Source organism: Nomascus leucogenys, chromosome 17, assembly GCF_006542625.1.
Source record: "Nomascus leucogenys isolate Asia chromosome 17, Asia_NLE_v1, whole genome shotgun sequence".
NCBI lineage: Eukaryota > Metazoa > Chordata > Mammalia > Primates > Hylobatidae > Nomascus > Nomascus leucogenys.
Window position 1 is genome coordinate 24,705,668 of NC_044397.1, and position 24,674 is coordinate 24,730,341.

The window sequence follows — 24,674 nt, forward strand, 5'->3', positions numbered from 1 at the left end:
AGACCTTACAAGTTATCTGGTCAGGGTCTCCCAGTACATATCTCTCCTTTGTATGTAAGGTTACAGGCATATGTTTGTGGAAGACTTGTTAGATAAGAAGGTGCTCTGAGCATGTATGCGGAAAATCCATCAATGCTAGCTCCAGTTCCTATTGACAGTAGTTTGGACTATACAACTATTTATTCTGCAGTCTCAGCTCACCAGGGTGAAGGCTAAATTATCATATCACAGATCTACTCATATGTGAAGGAAATGCAATCTAATCTAGCTTGGGGAGTTTGATTCAGAAGGAAACATTACAAGAGGCTAATCAAGATTCTTCTGCTCATAATTTTATAGGGATCCTTGTGTAGGGTATTTGACACTTTAAAGAGCAGAAGGAGGTTCACCATGCTCCATGTGAATACTAGAGGGAGCATCAGCCAGCACAAAGACTGAGGTGGGAGAGTACCTGGGGTGCCAGGTGGCCTGTGTGTCTGGGGTGTATTGAAGGATGGGAAGATGGATAAAAGGATAAGAAGGGGGAAGGCAAGCAGATTGTGATGGGTGGTGATTCTCAACCCTGGATTCCCATTCGAATTACTTAGAGATATTTCAGCAAATAGCAATGAGCTTAACTATAAAACCAAAGAAGTTAATGTTTCTGGGACCAGGCCCCTAGATCAATACTTCTTTAAAGCTCACCAGATTGTACCTAATGGGAGCCAGGGTGGAGACTCTCTCATAGGTAACTTGACTCTGAGTGAAATGGGAAACCACTCAAACAGGGGTTTTGAGCAGAGGAGTGGCTGATCTTGCCTAGGTTTTCAAGGGTCCCTTTGGCTGCTACTGTGTTAAGAATATAATAGAATGTGAAGGGCAGAAGCAGGAAATCAGTTTCAGAATGCCTCTGCAACAAGAGATGATGGTGCCTTGTCCAGGGCAGGAGCTGTGATGGTGGGAAAAGTTGTTAGATTCTGGGCATACTTGAAGAGAGAGTTAGCAGGATTCACTGATGCACTTGGTATTAGGTAGGGGAGGAAAACAGATGTTAAGAAGGACTCAAAGGCTGTGGGCCCAAGTACGTGCTTTCCTCAGACAGATCAGGAAGGGCCTGTCATCCTTACAGCCACCTTTTGATGCCTCTTTCCTCCCTGCACATTTTAAAGAGCAGTGTCTTTTAAATGTCATAAAGATGTATTCTAATCCTAATTGTATGTATTGCTTTATTCTATAGAGCAAGTCCTAAGAATAGCAGACCTAGAGTTTCTACTTTGAAGGGGTATGTTTTTAGTTGCTATTCAAACTTATTGCCAATTGGTTCCTTTTTTTTTGAGACAGAGCCTCACTCTGTCGCCAGGCTGGAGTGCAGTGGCACGATCTTGGCTCACTGCAACCTCCGCCTCCCTAGTTCAAGCGATTCTTCTGACTCAGCCCCCTGAGTAGCTGGGACTATAAGTGTGTGCCACCACGCTCAGCTAATTTTTGTATTTTTAGTACAGACAGGGTTTCACTATGTTAGCCAGAATGGTCTCCATCTCTTGACCTCGTGATCTGCTTGCCTCAGCCTCCCAAAGTGCTGGGATTACAGGTGTAAGCCACTGCACCCAGCCTAAGTGGTTCTTATTAAACGGTTATTCTCCACCTTACCTCCAATCTGATTGACCTCCTTTTGCCTACTGGTAAGCATTTCAGGCCTGAATTTGTAAAAAGTAATGAATTGTTTCTAGAAATCATCTAGCTTGCCTTGGGTTGGGACTTTGGTTTTGCCAGAGAAAGCACCTTGCACAAGGGCTACCAGAAAATTTTGAGTAGAAGGACTTTGATTAGCCTCTTGTAGTCTTTCTTCCTCAAATGAAACCCTCGAGCAAAACCAGATTGCATTTCCTATACATACATATAAGTAGAACTGCTATTTGAAAATTTAGCCTGTACCCCGGTGAGCTGAAGATGCAAGAAATGACTGTGCAGGCTAAACAGTATCCACAGGGAATCAAAGCCAGTATTGGTGGATTTCCAACATGTGTGCTCGGGGCATACTCTTACCTAAAAAATTCCTATGGACACTATCTGATATGGTTTGGCTGTGTTCCAACCCAAATCTCAGCTTGAATTCCCACATGTTGTGGGAGGGACCTGGTGGGAGGCAATCAAATCATGGAGGCAGGTCTTTCCCATGCTGTTCTCATGATAGTGAGTAAATCTCACGAGATCCAATGGTTATTATAAGGGGAAGTTTTCTTGCACAAGCTCTCTCTTTGCTTGCTGCCATCCATGTAAGAGTTCCTCCTTACCTTCCACCATGATTGTGAGGCTTCCCCAGCCACATGGAACTGTAAGTCCAATTAAACCTCTTCCTTTTGTAAATTGCCCAGACTTGGGTACGTCTTTATCAGCAGCATGAAAACGGATTAATATGCGCTCTTTCTGCATGAACACTCACACAGAAAAATATAGATTGAAATTACTGTCTTTTACATATAACTAGAGTGCCATTTTGAATTATACCAAGGATATATTCTTTGTATTGTTTGAAAGCAAAGCCCCTACCTGATATGGTTTGGCTCTGTGTTCCCACCCAAATCTCACCTTGTAGCTCCCATAATTCCCACGTGTTGTGGGAGGTACCCCATGGGAGATAATTGAATCATGGAGTGGGTATTTCCCGTGCTGTTCTCATGACAGTGAATAAGTCTCACGAGATATGATGGTTTTAATAAAACAGAGTTTACCTGCACAAGCTCTTTCTTTGCCTGCTGCCATCCATGTAAGACATGACTTGCTCCTCCCTGCCTTCTACCATGATTGTGAGGCCTCCCCAACCATGTGGAACTGTAAGTCTATTAAACCTCTTTCTTTTGTAAATTTCCCAGTTTTGGCTATGTCTTTATCAGCAGCGTGAAAATGGACTAATACTCTACCTGAATAGGAATTCAAAACCCAGTAAGAGACAATATGACAAAGAACAGGTGCTGAAATGCAGCAGTAGAGATCATGATCTTTGGAGCCAGGGTCATGGAATCAAATCCTTCTCTACCTTGTACCTTTCTGTTGACTTTGGGCAAGTCATTTTATGTCTACAAAAACTTTACTCCCCTCATCTGTAAGTGATAATATGCATACTTAACTCTTATGGCTATTGTAATCACTGGATGAGTATTGAACACAGAGTGGCATTTGCACATAGTAAATACTCAGCAAATGTTATTATTCAAATAGCCAAAGAAACTTTAAGGTCCTCATCAGTTGTTTGATTAGGTGGAAATATCTTAGACTACATTCAAAAAGTATCTGTTATACAAAACTACCAAAGCCTAGGGAAAAGTTTGCCATAACATAAAGAGCATAGATCAAGAAGTGGCAAAGTTAAGTACAGCAAGCTCAGAATAAAATAATGATGCAAAAATAGTCCACAAAAGATACCTCAGGGCTGTATTGTGAATCCAGGAGTTAAACATAACTAGAAGATGATAAAAATTGCAAGTAAAAAGATGAATCAAAAAGACTGATGAAACTGGTGTTTGGATATGACCACTAAGATTATGGTCCCCAAGTTCCTTGGAAGAGTAACAGGTAATGGTATCAAGATGTCCATGAATGTTTGCATGTGGTGGGAGGGAGAAGCAGGGAGGGGAAGAATGTTGATGAAATGAATTACAACAGAAAAACTGGAGTCATCTTCTTCTGTGACTTCCATTTTATATAGGGATTTGCACTCATCAGAGGTACATGGATATGAGAGGCCACATGACTTATAAAACGTTTGATTTTTAAAAAATCTGATGCCCAAATGCCTCGAGTTTCTCAGCTCAGTATGCTGAAGGGTGAAATCAATTACTAAGGTTCAGGACATCTAGTAAGCCTAATGATGATTTTAGAGTGCAAAATAAACTCATAGGATTATTAATTTATAATGTATTGCATTACCAGTAAAGACAAAAAAAATGCACTCAATACTCCATTGTCCATGCCAACACAATCAAACACTAACACAGATACTTCAAAGATTTTTTTGTAGCTTGTATTTTCTTCAAAGATTAGTTTGCATATCCTTTTAATTTCTGGTTCATTTCTTGGCCCCTAGGATATTCTGTACCTTCTCTCAGCCACCTTAGCACTCCTCACATCTGCCCTGAAAGCCTTAGGTCAGCCAGCCAGTCAATGAAAAATTATGGGGCATATCCTATGGACTGGCTCAGGGCAGTGGCATAGGCACAGCTTTAACTCAGCTGCAAAAGAACTCTGATAAAATATTCAGAGAAATGTGCCACTCTGAATGAAGATGAGATTAGCCATGAGAATTCTAAATGGAAAAAGTGAATTTCCATTCCTCCTTCTTTAGTATTTCTAAATAAGTCATTTTCAAACTTCAAGAGGTTCTAAATGCTAAATTCCAGAAAACAAGTCTCTAGAGGGCCTGACAAATAAATCCTGGTTTCTTTACAAGACTGGCTCTAATTTTGCAAGGTAAATACAGTTTTCAATGAAACAGTATCCAAAATCTAGAGGCAGTGTGGCATAGTGGAAAGACATGGGCTTGGAGTCAAAACATATGTTGAAATCAGGCTGGGCCACACTCTATGACTGTGACCTTAGGCACATTATTGTTTCTTTAAGCCTATTTTTAGGGTTGTTTTGGAGATTTGTGGAGATAGGTGAAAACATTTTGTTCGAAGTAGAGCATTGTTTATTCGTTCTTTATTATTAAATATAAGAAAATTATTTTAACATCTGTGGATTTTCCTTAAGATCATATATATATATATACATATATACAAAATCAATACTGTGAGCTTAGCCTAGCATTTGATTACAAAAATAGTATAAATACAATTCTTCATCATAAAAAAATAGATTCCTAACATTTAGTTGAGTTCCAAGTTACTGTCCATGCCTTACTTGGCTATTTTTCCCTCGAGAGAACAAAATTATTAAAGATTTATTGGTGGAATATCAGGAAAATAACAATCAGTTTATTTAATCCATAAATATAAAGCATTTATAGGTCTTTGGATGCACTGGAATAAATGAACTAGAATGACCAAAGGCCCAAAATCTGAGTTGCATTCATTCAAACTTCATAGTCACCAGACGCTTTTAATTTTTTTCTTTTTTCTCCACCAGTCTCTATGTTATCATCACACTTGTTATGGTCAAATGACTATACTCTACATAAACCCATTGTCAACAAGAACAGATTATGTAAATTATCTATGTAAATGTACTTAAACAATTAAAGATATTCTAAGTTCAACAATGCCAGCAAAGAAACACTAATTCTAATTAGACAGCAATCACGCATGGGCTTAAAGTCTCTTAGTACACATTAGCAGAGGGCTTCTTAATGCTTACTGCGTACTTTTATGTATTTCACATAATTACGTTAATGCTTATAGATCTGCATATGTTAAATATATAAATATAAAAGCTCTTTTAAATTGATTCAATTTTCTTCCCACAAATTGCCCCTTTTCATAATACGCCTGCATACTTGAAATCACTATATTAATGCAGTCAAGTCAGAAACTAAGAACATTTAGTTCTGCGCATTATTATAGGAACATCAGGGTCCACAGCTGCCTTCCATTAATGCTCTCTGACTGGACTTTCATTTGCAGAATGAGACCCATTGATTGTATAAAAGACATCAGTTTTGTCCTTTAATGACCCATGAGCTCCTTTCAAAAGCAGTTCAGTAATGGTTACTACATTAAAACTTCAAACATGCACAACCACAAGATGAGTTTCTAAAGCAAGACTTTCATCAGCATCACAGTGTCATGTGGGAGGAAGAATACTGGCCTGGAAACCAGACACCTGGCTGCTAATGCAGATTCTGTTACTAATTGGTTGCCTGATCTTGGGCATAGGGTTGCCATATAAAATACAGGACACCAATTAAATTTGAATTTCAAATCAATATCAAATTATGTTTTAGGGTAAGTATGTCCCAAATATTACATGGTATATACTTATATTTTTTAATGATTCATTGATTATCTGAAATTCAAATCTAATTGGGCATCCTGTATTTTTATTTGCTAAATCTGGCAATCTTACTTGGGCAAGCTATTAATACAATGATAGCTTCATCATTTGAGAAGTACAGGGGTTGGACAGAATGACCTCTAAGTGAGACACCATAAAACTACTGGGTTCATAGATTAAGCAAGGAGCAAAACTTGCCATATTTGTTTGCCCTAGTTATTAAGAGATTCATGAAAATTACACACATTTAAAACAAAGCAAGGTGGCTGGGCGTGGTGGCTCACGCCTGTAATCCCAGCACTTTGGGAGGCCGAGGTGGGCAGATCACGAGGTCAAGAGATGGAGACCATCTCGCCAACATGGTGAAACCCATCTCTACCAAAAATACAAAAACTAGCTGGGCATGGTGGCGGGCACCTGTAGTCCCAGCTACTGAGGAGGCCAAGGCAGAAGAGTCGCTTGAACCCAGGAGGTGGAGGTTGCAGTGAGCCAAGATCGCGCCACTGCACTCCAGCCTGGTGACAGAGCAAGACTCCGTCTCCAAACAAACAAGCAAACAAACAAACAAAACAAAGCGAGCTAACCTGTTTGCTTAATGATGAAAATGGATATAGTATCTCTGCAAATTTCCAAACTTGGAGAAAAAGCTCAGGCATTTTAATAGCTTTTATATTTGCTATCTATTGCTGCATAATAAATCACCTCAAAACTTAGTGGCTTAAAACAACATTTATTACATCACAGTTTCTGTGAGTTAGAAACCCATACACAGCTCGAGTTCTCTGGCTCAGGATCTCGTAAGAATACAGTGAAGATTTTGACTAAGGCTACAGTTATTATTTCAAAGGTCAAATGGACAACTCGCTTCTAAACTTAACATATGTTACACTAAATCCTAACAGGGTTTAGTACCTTGCAGGTTGTTGGACTGAGGGCCTCAGTCTCTGGCTGGCTGCTGGCTACCCTCAGTTCCTTGCTATGTGGACCTCTATAAGGCAACTCACAACACGGCAGCTTGATTTATCAGAGCAAGCAAGAAGAGCCAGAGAGCGAATGAACAAGACAGAAGTCACAGTCTTTTACAACCTCATCTTAGCATTGACATGTCATTATGTTTCCCATATGCTATTTCTCAGAACCAAGTCAGTAGGTCCAGCCCACAATCTAGGGAAGGGGTTATACAAAATGTGAATATCAGGAGGTGGGAATCATTAAGAACAATTTTAGACACTGCTTACTACACTTTGAACAATTTTTTCCTGGAAAAAATACTGAACAGCTATTCTAAGTGTAATTTATCAATTAATATGAAGGCTCTGTATTTGGCCCTTAAAAATTAATGGCTAACATTAAAGACATTAGGCTTTGGATCGAAATAAAATTTAGTCATTATTATCATTATATCCTATGTAGTTAGCTTTCTTCCAAAGATCTCTGACAGATCTGCTTCTTTGCCATAAGAAGCATGCAGATAGAGATTTGGTTTATTCCTGTCTCAAAAGTTGGAGTCACAACTCAGGTGTGCTGAAATGTAACTTTATTGATTCAAACTTTCCATGTTTATTACTTCTTATTTCATTGATGTTCTAACACCCTTAATCTTGTCCTTTACTTGTTTCTGGGTCTAAACTACTATTTTAGGTTAGTAGGTTAGTAAACCATCAACTCTGGATTTCAATTTAGTCAAATTTAAGGTCTTGGGCCTGTATCAGGTTTCTGGTGCTGCCCTACTGGAAGTACCACAAACCGAGTGGCTCTTTTGGAGGCTAGAAGTTTAAAGTTAAGGTGTCAATAGGTCCGTAATCTCTTGAGGGCTCTAGGGGGAAAAAAAAATACTTTCTTGCCTCTTCCTAGCATCTAGTGGTTGCCAGCAATCCTTGGTGTTTCCTAGCTTGTAGATGCATCTCTCCTGTCTCTGCCTCTGTCTTCGTACGGCATTCATCCCTGTGTCTTCTGTATCTTCGTATGGCATTGATCCCTGTGTCTTCTATATCTTCACATGGGATTCTCCCCTGTGTCTTCTGTATCTTCACATGGCATTCTCCTCTGTGTCTCCTTTGTACCTCCAGTTCCCTCATCTTATACGAACACCAGTCATTACACTAGGGCCCACTCTAATCTGGTATAACCTTACTTTAACTCAATTACATCTGCAATGAACCTATTTCCAAATAAGTCACATTCACAGCTATGGGGTTAGGACTTAATATATTTTTGGGGGGAGGGGGTTATAATTCAACACACAACAGGGTGCTTGGTAAAGATGCAGGTTCCAGCCCCATGAGAACTTTTCATCCTCTGGAAACTGATATTTACAAGTCTTGGAAGGGATTAGGTATCTGCTGGTTAGACCAGCTCTGCAGATGTGCTCTATGAGAGTGGCGCCCAGACCACAGTTTGGCAAGCTCTGCTCAAGCCAACCAGCTATCCTAGTCCACTAACAAAAAGCCTCTAGGACTTTGTCTTCTGCATCCTCTTAATAAGAAAATGTAGGCGAGGGACAAAATGTAGGTGTGGCAAAGTGAATAGAACATTAAGGTTAGCACATCAAAGGATGTAAATCTGAACACTGGCTCCACATTAGCTGTATGACTGTAAATCGACTCTGAACCTCTATTCTTCAACTGCCTCACTGAGTTTTCCTTAGAATTAACATTTGTAAAAGTATCTAGCCAGGCCAAAATACTACACTTTTGGGGATAAAAAATAGCAACAAAAATTTGTTCATGCCATTTAGTCCAATAATTCTTCTTCATCATTTGTTCATTTAACATAATGTTCATTTAACATAACACCAAATAGCAGACATTGCACTTGGTACAAGGGGCACTACAGTGAACAATAGGTAGTTTATACCTCATTTTAGAGGAACTATAATTTAAGAAATCTAAAACTATTTTTAATCAAAACTATTCATGCCAACATTAACTAAGTGAAATAACAAATATCTAGCAATAGAGAAATTATTCAGGGGGGGTGGAGCCAAGATGGCCAAAGAGGAACAGCTCCGGTCTCCAGCTCCCAGCCTGGGCAACACAGAAGATGGGTGATTTCTGCATTTCTGTCTGAGGTACTGGTTTCATCTCACTAGGGAGTGCCAAACAGTGGGTGCAGGACAGTAGGTGAAGCGCACTGTGCGCGAGCCGAAGCAGGGCAAGGCATTGCCTCACTCCGGAAGCACAAGGGGTCAGGGAGTTCCCTTTCCTAGTCAAAGAAAGGGGTAACAGATGGCACCTAGAAAATCGGGTCAGTCCCACCCTAATACTGAGCTTTTCCAATGGGCCTGGAAAACAGCACACTAGGAGATCGTGTCCCGCACCTGGCTTGGAGGGTCCTATGCCCACGGAGTCTCGCTGATTGCTAGCACAGCAGTCTGAGATCAAGCTGCAAGGCGGCAGCGAGGCTGGGGGAGGGGCGCCCGCCATTGCCCAGGCTTGCTTAGGTAAACACAGCAGCCAGGAAGCTCGAACTGGGTGGAGCCCACCACAGCTCAAGGAGGCCTGCCTGCCTGCCTCTGTAGGCTCCACCTCTGGGGGCAGGGCACAGACAAACAAAAAGTCAGCAGGAACCTCCACAGACTTAAATGTCCCTGTCTGGCTGACAGCTTTGAAGAGAGTAGTGGTTCTCCCAGCAGGCAGCTCGAGATCTGAGAGCAGACAGACTGCCTCCTAAAATGGGTCCCTCAACCCTGAGCAGCCTAACTGGGAGGCATCCCCCAGTAGGGACAGACTGACACCTCACTTGGCCGGGTACTCCTCTGAGACAAAACTTCCAGAGGAACTATCAGACAGCTGAATTTGTGGTCTCACGAAAATCCGCTGTTCTGCAGCCACCGCTGCTGACACCCAGCCAAACAGGGTCTGGAGTGGACTTCTAGCAAACTCCAACAGACCTGCAGCTGAGGGTCCTGTCTGGTAGAAGGAAAACTAACAAACAGAAAGGACATCCACACCAAAAACCCATCTGTACATCACCATCATCAAAGGCCAAAAGTAGATAAAACCACAAAGATGGGGAAAAAGCAGAGCAGAAAAACTGGAAACTCTAAAAAGCAGAGCACCTCTCCTCCTCCAAAGGAACGCAGTTCCTCACCAGCAACGGAACAAAGCTGGATGGAGGATGACTTTGACGAGTTGAGAGAAGAAGGCTTCAGACGATCAAACTACTCTGAGCTACAGGAGGAAATTCAAAACAATAGCAAAGAAGTTAAAAACTTTGAAAAAAAATTAGAAGAATGGATAACTAGAATAACCAATGGAGAGAAGGGCTTCAAGGAGCTGATGGAGCTGAAAGCCAAGTTTCGAGAACTACGCGAAGATTGCAGAAGCCTCGGTAGCAGATGCGATCAACTGGAAGAAAGGGTATCAGTGATGGAAGATGAAATGAATGAAATGAAGCGAGAAGGGAAGTTTAGAGAAAAAAGAATAAAAAGAAATGAACAAAGCCTCCAAGAAATTTGGGACTATGTGAAAAGACCAAACCTACGTCTGATTGGTGTACTGAAAATGATGGGGAGAATGGAACCAAGTTGGAAAACACTCTGCAAGATATTATCCAGGAGAACTTCCCCAATCTAGCAAAGCAGGCCAACATTCAGATTCAGGAAATACAGAGAACGCCACAAAGATACTCCTCGAGAAGAGCAACTCCAAGACACATAATTGTCAGATTCACCAAAGTTGAAATGAAGGAAAAAATGTTAAGGGCAGCCAGAGAGAAAGGTCGGGTTACCCACAACGGGAAGCCCATCAGACTAACAGCTGATCTCTCAGCAGAAACTCTACAAGCCAGAAGAGAGTGGGGGCCGATATTCAACATTCTTAAAGAAAAGAATTTTCAACCTAGAATTGCATATCCAGCCAAACTAGGCTTCATAAGTGAAGGAGAAATAAAATACTTTACAGACAAGCAAATGCTGAGTGATTTTGTCACTACCAGGCCTGCCCTAAAAGAGCTCCTGAAGGAAGCACTAAACACAGAAAGGAACAACTGGTAACAGCCCCTGCAAAAACATGCCAAATTGTAAAGACCATCGAGGCTAGGAAGAAACTGCATCAACTAACAAGCAAAATAACCAACTAACATCATAATGACAGGATCAGATTCACACATAACAATATTAATTTTAAATGTAAATGGGCTAAATGCTCCAATTAAAAGACACAGACTGGCAAACTGGATAAGGAGTCAGGACCCATCAGTGTGCTGTATTCAGGAAACCCATCTCACGTGCAGAGACACACATAGACTCAAAATAAAGGGATGGAGGAAGATCTATCAAGCAAATGGAAAACAAAAAAAGGCAGGGGTTGCAATCCTAGTCTCTGATAAAATAGACTTTAAACCAACAAAGATCAAAAGAGACAAAGAAGGCCATTACATAATGGTAAAGGGATCAATTCAACAAGAAAGCTAACTATCCTAAATATATATGCACCCAACACAGGAGCACCCAGATTCATAAAGCAAGTCCTGAGTGACCTACAAAGGGACTTAAACTCCCACACAATAATAATGGGAGACTTTAACACCCCACTGTCAACATTAGACAGATCAACGAGACAGAAAGTTAACAAGGATATCCAGGAATTGAAGTCAGCTCTGCACAAAGTGGACCTAATAGACATCTACAGAACTCTCCACCCCAAATCAACAGAATATACATATTTTTCAGCACCACACCACACCTATTCCAAAATTGACCACATAGTTGGAAGTGAAGCTCTCCTCAGCAAATGTAAAAGAACAGAAATTATAACAAACTGTCTCTCAGACCACAGTGCAATCAAACTAGAACTCAGGATTAAGAAACTCACTCAAAACCACTCAACTACATGGAAACTGAACAACCTGCTCCTGAATGACTATTGAGTACATAATGAAATGAAGGCAGAAATAAAGATGTTCTTTGAAACCAATGAGAACAAAGACACAACATACCAGAATCTCTGGGACACGTTCAAAGCAGTGTGTAGAGGGAAATTTATAGCACTAAATGCCCACAAGAGAAAGCAGGAAAGATCCAAAATTGACACCCTAACATCACAATTAAAAGAACTAGAAAAGCAAGAGCAAACACATTCAAAAGCTAGCAGAAGGCAAGAAATAACTAAAATCAGAGCAGAACTGAAGGAAATAGAGACACAAAAAACCCTTCAAAAAATTAATGAATCCAGGAGCTGGTTTTTGGAAAAGATCAACAAAATTGATAGACCGCTAGCAAGACTAATAAAGAAGAAAAGAGAGAAGAATCAAATAGATGCAATAAAAAATGAAAAAGGGGATATCACCACTGATCCCACAGAAATACAATCTGCCATCAGAGAATACTACAAACACCTCTATGCAAATAAACTAGAAAATCTAGAAGAAATGGATAAATTCCTCGACAAATACACCCTCCCAAGACTAAACCAGGAAGAAGCTGAATCTCTGAATAGACCAATAACAGGTTCTGAAGTTGTGGCAATAATCAATAGCTTACCAACCAAAAAGAGTCCAGGACCTGATGGATTCACAGCCGAATTCTACCAGAGGTACAAGGAGGAACTGGTACCATTCCTTCTGAAACTATTCCAATCAATAGAAAAAGAGGGAATCCTCCCTAACACATTTTATGAAGCCAGCATCATCCTGATACCAAAGCCTGGCAGAGACATAACCAAAAAAGAGTATTTCAGACCAATATCCTTGATGAACATTGATGCAAAAATCCTCAATAAAATACTGGCAAACCGAATCCAGCAGCACATCCAAAAGCTTATACACCATGATCAAGTGGGCTTCATCCCTGGGATGCAACGCTGGTTCAACATACGCAAATCAATAAATGTAATCCAGCATATAAACAGAACCAAAGACAAAAACCACATGATTATCTCAATACATGCAGAAAAGGCCTTTGACAAAATTCAACAACGCTTCATGCTAAAAACTCTCAATAAATTAGGTATTGATGGGACGTATCTCAAAATAATAAGAGCTATCTACGACAAACCCACAGCCAATATCATACTGAATGGGCAAAAACTGGAAGCATTCCCTCTGAAAACTGGCACAAGACAGGGATGCCCTCTCTCACCACTCCTATTCAACATAGTGCTGGAAGTTTTGGCCAGAGCAATCAGGCAGGAGAAGGAAATACAGGGTATTCAATTAGGAAAAGAGGAAGTCAAATTGTCCCTGTTTGCAGATGACATAATTGTATATCTAGAAAACCCCATTGTCTCAGCCCAAAATCTCCTTAGGCTGATTAGCAACTTCAGCAAAGTCTCAGGATACAAAATCATTGTACAAAAATCACAAGCATTTTTGTACACCAATCACAGACAAACAGAGAGCCAAATCATGAGTGAACTCCCATTCACAATGGCTTCAAAGAGAATAAAATACCTAGGAATCCAACTTACAAGGGATGTGAAGGACCTCTTCAAGGAGAACTACAAACCACTGCTCAATGAAATCAAAGAGGATACAAACAAATGGAAGAACATTCCATGCTCATGGGTTGGAAGAATCAATATCGTGAAAATGGCCATACTGCCCAAGGTAATTTATAGATTCAATGCCATCCCCATCAAGCTACCAATGACTTTCTTCACAGAATTGGAAAAAACTACTTGAAAGTTCATATGGAACCAAAAAAGAGCCCGCATCGCCAAGTCAATCCTAAGCCAAAAGAACAAAGCTGGAGGCATCACGCTACCTGACTTCAAACTATACTACAAGGCTACAGTAACCAAAACAGCATGGTACTGGTACCACAACAGAGACATAGATCAATGGAACAGAACAGAGCCCTCAGAAATGATGCCGTATATCTACAACTATCTGATCTTTGACAAACCTGACAAAAACAAGAAATGGGGAAAGGATTCCCTATTTAATAAATGGTGCTGGGAAAACTGGCTAGCCATATGTAGAAAGCTGAAACTGGATCCCTTCCTTACACCTTATACAAAAATTAATTCAAGATGGATTAAAGACTTAAATGTTAGACCTAAAACCATTAAAATTCTAGAAGAAAACCTAGGCAATATCATTCAGGACATAGGCGTGGGCAAGGACTTCATGTCTGAAACACCAAAAGCAATGGCAACAAAAGCCAAAATTGACAAATGGGATCTAATTAAACAAAAGAGCTTCTGCACAGCAAAAGAAACTACCATCAGAGTGAACAGGCAACCTACAGAATGGGTGAAAATTTTTGCAACCTACTCATCTGACAAAGGGCTAATATCCAGAATCTACAATGAACTCAAACAAATTTACAAGAAAAAAACAAACAACCCTATCAAAAAGTGGGCAAAGGACATGAACAGACACTTCTCAAAAGAAGACATTTATGCAGCCAAGAAACACATGAAGAAATGCTCATCATCACTGGCCATCAGAGAAATGCAAATCAAAACCACAGTGAGATACCATCTCACACCAGTTAGAATGGCCATCATTAAAAAATCAGGAAACAACAGGTGCTGGAGAGGATGTGAAGAAATAGGAACATTTTTACACTGTTGGTGGGACTGTAAACTAGTTCAACCATTGTGGAAGTCAGTGTGGCGATTCCTCAGGGATCTAGAACTAGAAATACCATTTGACCCAGCCATCCCATTACTGGGTATATACCCAAAGGACTATAAATCATGCTGCTATAAAGACACATGCACACGTATGTTTATTGCGGCACTATTCACAATAGCAAAGACTTGGAACCAACCCAAATGTCCAACAACGATAGACTGGATTAAGAAAATGTGGCACATATACACCATGGAATACTATGCAGCCATCAAAAATGATGAGTTTTTGTCCTTTGTAGGGACATGGATGAAACTGGAAAACATCCTTCTCAGTAAACTATCGCAAGGACAAAAAACCAAACACCGCATGTTCTCACTCATAGGTGGGAATTGAACAATGAGAACTCATGGACACAGGAAGGGGAACATCACACTCCGGGGACTGTTGTGGGGTGGGGGGAGGGGGGAGGGACAGCATTAGGAGATATACCTAATGCTAAATGACGAGTTAATGGATGCAGGAAATCAACATGGCACATGGATACATATGTAACAAACCTGCACATTGTGCACATGTACCCTAAAACCTAAAGTATAACAATAAAAAAAAAAGAAATTATTCATCTACTGAGTGAAACACTATACACACATGATAAGACTATGTGGTAATCTGAAAAATGCTTATAATGTGAAATAAAATGTGTGGTACAAAACTGTATGCATACCATAATTACAAACATGAAAATAGAAATATATTTATAGAAGAATCAAATAAAACTGACCAAAATAAGATAGTGGTTAAGATAACGTAATGACATTATAAGGGACTTTTTTTACTCCTCTGTTTTCAGTGTTGTAAAAAATGCAGTAGCTCATGCCTGTAATCCCAGCACTTTGGGAGGTTTAGTCAGGTGGATCACCCAAGGTCAGGAGTTCCAGACCATCCTGGCCAACATGGTGAAACCCTGTCTCTACTAAAAATACAAAATACAAAATAGCCAGGCATGGTCTTGGGTGCCTGTAGTCCCAGCTACTTGGGAGGCTGAGTCAGGAGACTTGCTTGAACCCAGGCAGTGGAGGTTGCAGTGAGCCAAGATCATGCCATTGCCCTCCAGCCTGGGCAACAGAGTGAGACTGTGCCTCAAAAATAAATAAATAAAATAAAATGTGGTTATGTTACATTGAGAGATGAGAAACGTCTGTACCAGCTCATTAACAGTAGTTAATTGAGGAGAATGGGATTAATAGGGACTTCTACTTCCTGATTTATATATTCAAGTATTACTATAAATTTGAAATCAGAAAAAAATAGTGTAAGTTAACAGTAATCACTGAATGAAAGCATTTTGTTTCTTCATCAATTTTAGATTTCTAAAACTAATTTCCACAGAAGGAATGGATTTCTTTTGAAATTAGAAAAAAAATGTGTTTTTAAATTATTTGTAAATTAATTGGTTACAGTGCCTGGCAAACAATCTACAAATGTCAGGGGGATTTGGTGGTCTTCAGCTTTGGAAGGTCTATCTTGCAGCACACAGCCCAAATGAAACTCTTCTAATGCTAGATGCACTGGGCTTGAATCCAAGAATGCCATCATGTTTTTCTCTTCTACCCCAGTATCTTCCTGATGAGGCCCAGTATTTTGGTGGTCTTTCTAACTGGTGCAGCACTTTAACAATAGGCACTAAGATTATGACTACAGGATCACATTGAAATGCTCCAAATGCCTCGATTCATTTTCCTAATCATAACTAATACTTTGGAGCAGATCACGCAATAACTAGAGTTTGAATTATTTTTCCTAGATATATCACGTTTGGCTTCACTCTCATTAACAGAAAGCTTTCTCTCTGGCCCCTCCAGCTGTGGGCGTGGCAAAAAGAAGGAGGGGTTCTACTCCCAACTTTCTGACCAACAAGGACCCTCTCACTCCTCCTCTGGCTCTAATTCCAAGCTTCTAAGATGTTTACTTACAAAATTGCTTATACTAAATAACAAATAATTTATCTTTATATTAAAGATAAAAACTAACTTACAGATAGAGCTTTAGACACACATGAGGCAGTAAAATTCCAACTGAAAGCAAGTATATTTGATCATAGTTATCTTGGACAATTATTTTTATAGATAAATGCTTATTTCCATTAGGAATCCAACAATATTAAAAGTAGCTGCTGCATTCCCATTACTTTGTCCTCAGATGCCAGAGGGTCATAAGTAGAAAAAATAGGCCTAAAGACAAATCACAGTCAAGATCCTATGGTCCACTCAAAGAGAAACTTAAAAGATCCAAATAATTTTTTTTTATAGTTGTGACCACTTCAACCCTTGGTAGATAATAGTCAATTCTCATTTCTAAATCTTGCCTATTTGAAGGGAAGACTTATTTTCCTTTATACTGAAAATAATCTACCATGTGAAGAGAAGAGTTGGGTGGAGTCCTTGTGTGTGCTGAGGTAGTTGTTTTGTCTTTTTGGTTAAAGTAGAATTGAAACAGTAAACTGGGAAGATTACCAGAGGCCCAGAGCAGAACTTTGAGGTGAGTTTACAATCAATGACTATAAAAAGTATTCCCCAAGGTACTATAACTTTCTTAATATATTAACACACTCAAAACTTTGTTTATTCAACATTGTGCAACCAAGATAATAATTATAAACATCACTGTCTTAGTTGAGTTCTCCCAGAAGGAAATCCTGAGAGAAGCATTCGAAGAAAAATAGCTTATTTATGATAGATTGTGGATACGTAGGGCATATAAAGGCAATATTTTAAAGTATAGGAAAACATGATATAGGGAAGGGAAGCCAGAAAATGTAGAATACTTGTTAAGACATCTACCACAGTTCACAACTGAAGCTTAAACTCTCAGAGAAACTCTGGAAATTATACAAAACTCACGTCTCAGAATAATCTCATTCAAGGAGCAAGACAGCTGGGGTATTCTCTGAAGGGTCAGGCAAGGCTGCTCCCAAAGGGTACTAATGCCTTGGCTCTTCTAGCCTGGCATGCGCATAGGCAACATGGCTTGTCACAGTTTCAGAAAACTCAAGGAGTCTTACAAACAAGTGCAAAGCCTGTCAGCAGAAGTCAGCTGAAGCACATTAAGATATATAAAATACATATCTGGGGCACTAACAGTGCCATTTTTATCTTATTTTATGTATAACTTATTTAACACTATATATTGTGGTCATGGTGGAAAAATTTTGTTTCCTACTCTCCAATATAAGATAGAAACTACTTTTCAATAAATAAATCTCCAACGACTTAATTTTACTGTAATGGCCCCTTCTTTCCCCTAAAGGCAAGAATTTTAGAAAAACCAATTAATTTAGGGTTCTAGTATTGGGCTACACTGAGAAGTGGTAAGGTATAGTTGTTAATAAGCCCTGTGTCCAAAGCCAAACTGCATGGGTTTAATAAAAAGCTCAGAGGCTTACTAGCTGTGCACTTATGTATTAGTTCATTCTCGCACTGCTCATAAAGACACACCCAAGACTGGGTCATTTATAAAGGAAAGAGGTTTAATTGACTCACAATTCAGCATGACTGGAGAGACCTCAGGAAACTTACAATCATGGCAGAAAGGGAAGCAAACACGTTCTTCTTCACATGGCGGCAGCAAGCAGAAGTGCAAAGTGAAGAGTAGGGAAAGTCCCTTATAAAACCATGAGACTTCATGAGAACTCATTCACTATCATGAGAACAACATAGAGGTAACCACCCCCATGATTCAATTGCCTCCCATCAGGTTCCTCCCACAACACATGGGGATTATGGGAACTACAGTTCAAGATAAGATTTGGGTGGGGACACAGTCAAAGCATACCAACCTCAAAGTTATTTAACCTCTCTGTACTTCAATGTTTTCTCACCTATAATATGAAGATAATAATTTTATCTACTTGATAGCACTATGGTAAAATTTACATGAGTTAATATAAATAACCTAGAATAATGCATGGCTCCTAGAATAATGCATGGCTCATAATGAACTATAAAGGTATTAGCTATTATCAATATTTCTTCATTTTTTAATTCAACAATTATTTATTGAGCCTTTATGCCAGAGGCTCTTCTTGACCCTACAGCTACACAGGTCAGTAAGATACGTGGCAGACCTCTAGTATCCACAGTCTAGTAAAAAAAAGGCTAATAATAATAGTGGGTGGACCACTTATAACTAATTAGATAATTGTACCCCAGTGTGGGAAGATCCAAAAGAGCACAGAACAGGGAGCAACCACCTGCTTGTATGAAGCCAGTCAAGTTTGCCCTTGCAGTTGGTATTAGAGGGAAAGTAGGTACTGTGAGATAGAAAGGGGTGATGGTTGCCCTGGGAAGGAAGGACAGCCTGTCTGAGGAAGAAGACTTGTGAACTAGAACAGTGCATTGCAGGAAATTAAGGGCAACTGAAATTTCAGGTGTTGTGTTTGAAGAAGTTTTAGGTTGCAACTAGGGAGAAAATGCCTTTGTGCACCAGGTAAAGACTATTGACTTTTCTTTTTAAAGAAGGAAGCCAGAGGTAGGTTTATGTGGAGTGTGTGTGTGTGTGTGTGTGTGTGTGTGTGTGTGTAGTGACATTATAGATTTGTTTCTTAGAAAGAAAATTCAGTTATCAATGTGAAGGATTGACTGGAATCAAGAAAGCCAAAAACCTGCTGTGACCACAGTTCAAGGAAAAGATAATAGATAATAAGGCAAACCAAGGCAGAGGCATTAGGGACTAAGAACAATGACAGTTCTAGGAAACTTTTGGAGTTTGTGACAAATTAGGCAGGGCAGAGGGACTGCTTAAGAAAGAAAGTGATTTCCAGCTCTTCGGACTTAACTGGCCATGACAATAACAAGCATAAGGAATACAAAAGACAACCAAGTTAGTGGAAGGGAGGGGGAAGACCATGATGACTTTAGATAATAACAGGGTAAGTGAAGTGTGAGGTGTCTACAGGAAATTCAAGCAAAGGTGTCTATTTGAGTATCTTTGGATTTAGGAGACATCAACATGTAAGTATGTGAGTAAATGAACTCACCTAGAAGTTATACTCTATTTTGAATAAAATTAGATAACACCATGCTACCTCAACTGCACCAAAATAAATATGAGATGGGTGTATCCATTAAGTTGAATAACATCTCCCATTCCCAGTTTTTCCATGAGTAAGTTTTATATGGAAATAACCACATAACCATATAACCATAACATTTTCTCTTTCATGTTTCTAATAAAGTTTGGTGGCCATTCCATTTTATGATGCTGACTCCAACATAACCACTCTATATTTGACAGGAAAAGTCAAATCTGGACTATATAAGCCTTGATAACTATGAAGTTATTCAGACGTTAATCTGTCAATGACCACTTGACTGCCTATACTGATTTCAGAGAGTGGTTTGTTAAGAAAGTTTGCTTTCTCCTTTTTTACCTTATAAGTATGTATCCCAAGATTTTACTGTTAATGAAGACTTTCATAGATCAAAGAGGCCTGTGTTTCAAGCAAAGATGGTACCTTTAACTGTGCTCCTCTGCTAGAACTTTAAAATAATGAGGCTGGTTTTTCTTAAAAAGAAGACAACACACCCAGCCAGGTGCGGTGGCTCACGCCTGTAATCCCAGCACTTTAGGAGTCCTAGGTGGGTGGATCACGAGGTCAGGAGATCAAGACCATCCTGGCTAACACGGTGAAACCCCATCTCTACTAAAAATACAAAATATTAGCCAGGCATGGTGGCGGGCACCTGTAGTCCCAGCTACTCGGGAGGCTGAGGCAGGAGAATGGTGTGAACCCGGGAGGCGGAGCTTGCAGTGAGCCGAGATCGCACCACTACACTCCAGCCTGGGCAACAGAGTGAGACTCTGTCTCAAAAAAAAAAAAAAAAAAAAGAAGAAGACAACACACCTATCTCTGTTTGCATCCTCAATGTTGTGGTCATTTTTATGAGGCTGTACACTTTTTTCCCAATGATACTGCCATCTTTCCAAACATTAGAATTCCTTAAGAATAATCAAAGCCTGGCATTCCTATTTTAATGTACTAAATGACAGCAAATTCGAATCATTTAAAGCTAGATTTGATTTTTTATGCTCTAAATATCATTTGCAGCCAAGTGTGACACATAATGTAAGTGATTAAGGTATATAAGTTCAAGAGTGAAGCATAATCATAAAATAATTGTGATGGTTTTCTTCTATTTTCCTATTTCTATATGAAAATCCCAAACACAAAGTCTGAACATGACTGGATAATTAGAATAAATGACCAATTTGAAGTAAATATATATTCAGTGTTCTAGTCAATTCATTAAATATACATTATATATTCCAGTCTGTTCATTAAAAGAAAAAAATCAGTCTCATTTACTCTTATAAAGTCTTCATATTTCACTAGTGTTTCATATTTTTAATAAAAATGTTTAACAAAACATCCCAAATAAGTTAATTTTACACAAATTTTAATAGATGCTGAAGCTTTAAATATATATATACACTCACCATTAGTCCTTTGTACAATAATTAAGGATATCAAGAAAACCCAATTTAGATTGGTTTATTACTAATTTAAATCTCCTTGTCCTTTATATATAATGTAACATTCTGGTATTTTTTAGTTTATCCCCTAAAACCACACTTTTAATTTAGCCATACGTCAATGTTTTAGACAACACAGCTGAAATGTTAATGAATAAGTCTAAAAAAATACCACTGGCCAATTTTTCATTAAAAATAAAATACTCCTTGGAAAAGTGTCACACAAATTGATCATGACTGAATGCTGCTCCCTTAAGGCAGAGCAATGACCTAAGTTTAATTGGTTCACAGAAAAGGAGTCTTATTAGACAAATGTGACAGTAACCTTTAGCTGAATGTCATCTTTAGATTTTTTACCAACTACTTTATAAATGCATAATTAAGACCAATGTTCAATTATATTAATAATTATATACAAAATAGGCAATTAAATGACTTATTTTATTTTTCAGTACCTACTGTGTGCCAGGACCAATGCTAGGTAGTAAAAACACAGCAGAAAACAAGATAGACACAGACACAATCCTTACCCTCAGAGCTCTTAGAACACATCATGAATGACTTCTGATTCTATATATATTTTCCATACTCCCTTGTGTGCTGAAGGCAATACCGACAATGATCAAATGTCACATACATCTTATTTTGATGAGAGCTTTGAGTATGATTACCAAAATCAAGTGAAAACATGAGAAAAAGCTTTACTTGTCTTCACATAATAAAACCATGCACTGGTTGATGACAACACTTTCTAATGTGTCTTATCAACGCAGTTCTTCTGAATGGCATTGTTTTATTGCACTTGGGATCAAAAACATATGTTCTCAATCTTGTATTTCCCCATTACTTTTGGTGACTTACCCAGTGCTTCCTGGATAACTTAGCTATGGAAAATTTCCAAGTTCATTTGGAATATGGAGCAGACAAAAGGAAAAGAGTGATGACACAGGAATATCCAAAGGTATGAGGACCACCACTTCACTTTTTACAGGGTTTGAAAAGCTATTTGGAGAGGCCAAGCCTTTACCTGGACAGTCATGATTATCTTCCTTTATTTTTTAGTACTCATTATGAAGAAAGCATTCTGCTTAGCACCGCATACATTATTTCATTTAGCTATCACAAGAAGCCCATGAGGTAGGTATTATTGTCCCTATCTTACAAAGAAACTAAGGCTCAGAGAGTTGAAGTAATTTGCCCAAAGTCACATGGTTTGTATTTGTCTGAAATTCCATTTAAACTCAGGCCTATCCAACTCTAAAGTCCAATGTTTAACTACTATGCTATACTGTTCTATAATGGAGGGGGAATGGGAAGAGAAAAAAGAAAAATAAGTGTTAGCAGTGATTACTGTTTAAAATTCATTGGTAAACTCAGTTTTTACCACATTGTTTAAGCTCATTGACAAATCAATGATAGCAATAAAAGAGTAGGAGAAAAGAATTATCTATTTTTGCTACATCTTTCCACCCCCAGGTAGGTTTTGGGTTCTCATTAGCCTGTCATTTCAATTGTTATCTCTTTCCCATATTGAGTTGTCAAAAGCAGTCTTAACATCAAAACTTCACTGGTGTCAGCTCTCAGATGTGTTCACATTTTTCTACACACTGAAATCCAAAGCTTATTAACTCTCTTTGAAGTAGACTTCAAATCAATTAAGGATGAGCAGGATAACTTATATTATTTTAGTCAATAGTTTCTACTCCTAACTCTTCAACATTTTCATCAGACTGCTGACAACAAGTAGAATTGACTGACATCTTCTCTAGTGAAAGCATATAGCCACAGTGCAAGAGCTAGAGTCAGGGGAGTGAAACCATGGGGCTGGTTGTTCAACATGATAGAAAGAGAGCAGCCTCAGGGAGACAAAAAGCTAAGAAGTCACAGCTCCAGAGAGGAGCTGACCAACTAAACTTAAGTTCAAACAAGATCATGGGACTATAATCTATTTTGAGCACATCTTGGCATTTTTGGTGAGGCAGGTCAAGCATCATCTCCAAGTTTGGATTGGGCAATGTAGCCATCAGGTCCTGTCCACAGCATTAAGCCATATCATAGTTTGATGCTGAGGAAAGGAGACAGAACAAGCAGTGTAGCCCTTGGGAAAGCCTAGCTAAAATGGCTGGTATTGGCAACAAATGAAAACATTGGGAAGAACTTCTTACCATGGGCCCGAACGGTGTATAATTAGTAAGCCTTCCCTTTCTATTAAATGTGATGTAATGAAAAGCACACAGGATTAAATCAGAATTACAAGTTTCTAACCCCAAACTGGCCACCAACAAATTTGGGCAAGTCATGTAGCCTATTTATCAGTATTTTTTCCCCAAATAAGAAATGAGGTGTCTAACTCAATGATCTTGTAGATTCTTTCAAATTTTGTAGTCTTCTGCTTTGCTTTCAATGGTATATGAGGCTAGACATACATAATATATATGACAACAATAAATACGTTTCTTAGCATGTAATTACATATCTTTTAGAAGACTAATTACCCAGGAACGGTGCTGTTAGCTGACTTACAAAGACTACAACAATCCATCTTCAAAATGCCATAGGTATTCATGAAGTATTATAAGTACTCTGATTTTCACAGGATTCAGTTCTGCCAGATATTTCATATGTGCTTCCCTAAGCACATATGAAACTCCAGGTTGTGAGAAACCTGGAGTACAAGATTAAGGGATACTGTTATTTAACTGCACTAGAGCTGTAAAATTTTAACAACTCACTAACAGAAAAACAGAGAATCTAGGTGGTTTTGCTGAGGTTTTGCAATCCTGTTGATGCTTTCAATGTGGAATCCAGCATGAAAGGACTGAAACATCAAAGGAAATACTTCTAGAGTACAGAGAGTTAAAAACTGTCCTCCTGCCTAGATGGATAGAAGAATTCTGAATCTCCATCCTGTACACTCAGGTAATAATGGGGAGAGGGGGAGTAAAAATAAGACATTCAAGAGTCTTGCCAGAACTGAACAACATATTAACCTCCTCAACAAATACAATCTCTTGACATATTTATGTAAAAATGTTTTTGAAAATCAGTAACTGGAATGAATCAAAGTGAGGACATACATACCAACATGATTGTCAAACATCTCTCTTCCTTTCTACTCTAGCATTCCTTAAATGGATTTTGACCTGGAAGAACCTAAATTTTAGTGAAGTATCTCATTTCTGCCTGCAATTTTCAATTGCAGATCATCTGATTGGAATCTGCGAGAAAAAAGCTCTTAGATTTTGACAGCTTGTTCTCTATTGTTTTCCATGCCTTCTTTTATAGATTAAAACTAAACCACAGTCACAAACATATAACAATGAATAGCATATTTAAAACTTGATGGTGAGAACTATTCTGTTTACAACTAAGTTGAACTAATAAATTGTGTGTCTTTTAAAGGGGAAGTTAATACTTCAAGTGAGGATGTAAAATGTGTTCTTCTAATTAAGAACATAAATATAAGCCTAATTCAACACACTCTTTAATTTTCAAAATTCTGATGCTTATTTATTCTCTAACAAAACAGTAGCCTGGGAACAGAAGATTAACATGGTCAGAATCTATGTACACCATTCTGGTATGTGACAGGGACTAGTTAAAATGCCCCGCTTCTCTACTTGAATATGGAATTGAGAAATAAAACAAAAGAG